At 46.7% G+C, this 3,513-nt stretch overlaps 1 long non-coding RNA gene across 1 annotated transcript; it reads left to right on the plus strand.

The window, feature by feature from the left end:
- The first annotated feature begins 1,013 nt into the window (after positions 1 to 1,013).
- On the plus strand, positions 1,014 to 3,095 carry LOC146020116 (uncharacterized). The gene is made up of 3 exons (XR_014450723.1): positions 1,014 to 1,415; positions 2,251 to 2,654; positions 2,894 to 3,095. It is a non-coding gene; the product is annotated as an uncharacterized LOC146020116 (long non-coding RNA).
- Positions 3,096 to 3,513: the final 418 nt, after the last annotated feature.

Raw genomic sequence — 3,513 nt, forward strand, 5'->3', positions numbered from 1 at the left:
CAACTATAAAATCATATAGGGAAATTTACTAAAATGGAATGGGTTCGAATGTATCTGTTCCTACCCATTCAATCCCATTCATGGCCGGGAATCACACATCAGCTGTCATGACTCAAGGTTTGAGAGTAGGGTTACCACCTCATCCCTTTAATTCCGGACACATATTAATTACACAGGTTCTGTGGCTGGCTGATTTCAAGACTCCATTTCAACTGTTTTTTTTTTTAATCAGCCACAGAACCTGTGTAATTAATATGTGTCCGGAATTAAAGGGATGAGGTGGAACCCTATTTGAGAGGTACTTATCTGCCATTCAGATGGTTCACCACACTTGCGCACAGACTGTCACCTTCCATCTGTCTGCAGCACTCTGCTTCAGCACCAGAGACACGCGGCCTGCGTTCCCTGCAATAACATTCCAGTGGATGTGTCTGGGGTGCATCCGCAACCCGGTTAGTGGTATGACAGGCACTGGCTTTTCACTTCAGTACAGGCCTCAGGTCTCTCCACGTGGACACCAGTCGCCGGCGTGGGTGCCGCCATCTGGGATCCGCCCACATAGCCTATCACCGGCATGCTCTGCCTATATAGGGGCAAAAGCTGGGCTCAGAAGTCAGTCAGTGCAATGTTGTCCTTAGAGAAGTAGCATTCATAGTAACTCCCACGTACTACTGCTATTTACTGCACCTGCAGCTTTCCACCTTGCTGCAGACTGACTCCCTCCAGTGTCCAGATTGGGACATTACAGTGCTACCTGTTCCTAGCTGATCATCTACAGAGCCTGCTATTCAAGTCTATCTGCAATTAGTCCTTGTCAGTTCATCATTCTCACTGCAGTTACCAGTCACCAATCAGAGAGACAACATCAATACCTGTGTGGATGCTGATAAATCACAGGACAAGATGGCAGCATAGTCAACTGACAGGTCTTACGCTGGGGGCTCAGCACTAAAAAACTCTGATCATGTGCGGAATCTTGGTGTTGTCCTGGATAATGGCCTGACACTTAAGGCCCATACAGACACAAAGATCCTATGCCCACGACTATGAAAGATTCCATTCATTTAACCCCCTTGCAACGATTTTGAGCGATTATCCATGGTCGTTAATCGTTTAACATCGTTTGGTATCGTACACATTTTTAGCATTAAACGATGGACGATAAACGACGATGCGCGTCCCCGCAAGTCGGTCATCATGTCTGTCATCGCCCTTGCATGCAGGTCAATTCGTCTATCATCGTTTACATCGTACAGTGCCGAAGACGGCAAACGATGAAAAACGACGGACAACGAGCGACGGAAAGCGATGTAGCCACTCCCAGGAACCTCCCAGGCGCCATTTCGCTGCGGATGGCATCAGGAGAACCAGCGTGCGTAGCAGGACACGGCAGGGGTGGATTCTTCAATAAATTGGTGAGTTTATTCGTGTGGTGGTGAGGGTAGGGTGGCCGCTGCTATGTAGTAGAGTAGTATGTAGTACAGTATGTGCTGAGCGCTTCATGTTTGTAGTTATTTATGTTGTGGGGGTGGGTGGTTTGGCCTTGTGTGGTGGGATGCTGAATGGGTGACTGGCTAGCCCTGGAGATAAACAAACCCATATCCAATGCCTGGTGCATTTTGTGAGTGCTGTGCCTGGTGCAAAGTGTTGCTGCCTACCTGGTGAATTCTATGCATGCAGTGCCTGGTGCAAAGTGCTTCCGCCTGCCTGGTGCATTTTGTGAGTGCTGTGCCTGGTGCAAAGTGTTGCTGCCTACCTGGTGAATTCTATGCATGCAGTGCCTGGTGCAAAGTGCTTCCGCCTGCCTGGTGCATTTTGTGAGTGCTGTGCCTGGTGCAAAGTGTTGCTGCCTACCTGGTGAATTCTATGCATGCAGTGCCTGGTGCAAAGTGTTGCTGCCTACCTGGTGAATTCTATGCATGCAGTGCCTGGTGCAAAGTGTTGCTGCCTACCTGGTGAATTCTATGCATGCAGTGCCTGGTGCAAAGTGCTTCCGCCTGCCTGGTGCATTTTGTGAGTGCTGTGCCTGGTGCAAAGTGTTGCTGCCTACCTGGTGAATTCTATGCATGCAGTGCCTGGTGCAAAGTGTTGCTGCCTACCTGGTGAATTCTATGCATGCAGTGCCTGGTGCAAAGTGTTGCTGCCTACCTGGTGAATTCTATGCATGTAGTGCCTGGTGCAAAGTGCTTCCGCCTGCCTGGTGCAAATATTTTAAAAATATTGTATATTGAATCCTTTTGTCATTTACAGACATGTCAGCTGAAATCACTGAACAAGACCACTGGACTGGATTCCTGGAACTGTATCAGTCCCATGAATGTCTGTGGAAAATCACCTCCAAAGACTATGCAAACAAGGACAAAAAAGCGAAGGCATACCAGCAGCTCATTGAGTACTGTAAAGTCCGTAAAAGTCAAGCGGATTTGAAATGGGTCAAAAAGAAGATTCAAAATTTCAGAACCGTGTTTTTAAAAGAACACAAGAGAGTGAAGGAGTCACAGCATTCGGGAGCAGGGGCGGATGAAGTCAGAAAGCCCACGTTGTGGTACTACAATCTTCTCCTGTTCACCCTTGAGGATGAGCCCAGGACTCAATCTCATTGCTCGATGATGGGGGATATGCCACCGGTAGTTGTCGAGAATCAAGATGAGGTGGTAAGTATATGTACAAAGGACAAACATCATTCAAGATTTTTTTTATAACTATACACTCCATCTGTTGTTAAATGCACATGACGATAAGCACTACAAATATTTTTTGTTGATTTAAAAAAAAAAAAAATGATGCAGTGCATGCTGGCATGTGTAGTTCAACAATTTTGTGTGTCATGGTTATTCGGCTCAATACCATTTTGAAAGTTTGTGTAATTTATTTTTGTATACCTTTATTATAGCCAGCACCAGGGAGCGACCATGATGTCTCCATCAGCGAGCCTACAGATGTCGATTTAGTTGACGCAGAGCCATCTCCTCCGCAACCAAGTCGCCCACCACCGCCAAGAAGACGTCGGGTTACTGCACAGAGTACGAGCTCTGCACCATTGTCTGCCGAGCAATTTCTGAGGCGTGCAGAACAGGTTCTTCAGAAGCCCCCAGATGAACATGAAAATTTTAAGATGAACATCGCATCTGAACTGCAGTCGTTGGATCCGTTCCAACGTCTTCGTTTTAAAAGCATTGTATACGATGCGCTAATATGTGCTCAAAATGGTAAATTACCAGAGAGCCCCATATTACCATCGCAGACATTGCATTGGCCACCTCTCCCACCACCAACCAATCCACATTATCCGTCATATCCACCTACACCGAATAATTGTACACAAAACCCAAACAACCAATTTGCCTTGAGTGATCACTCCCCAACATCATCACCTACCTATAGTTCCTCAAGTAGCACCTGCTCCGCTTGGATGAGTGCCCATGCCACTCTGCAAGGTGATGAGCCTGGTTTGTTGCAAATGTAAAATAACAGTTGCTGTTGCAAGCATTTTTCTAAAAAAAATCTGTTCAT

Source organism: Crinia signifera, chromosome 1 (assembly GCF_055691185.1).
Source record: "Crinia signifera chromosome 1, ASM5569118v1, whole genome shotgun sequence".
In the NCBI taxonomy this organism is placed as follows: Eukaryota; Metazoa; Chordata; class Amphibia; order Anura; family Myobatrachidae; genus Crinia; species Crinia signifera.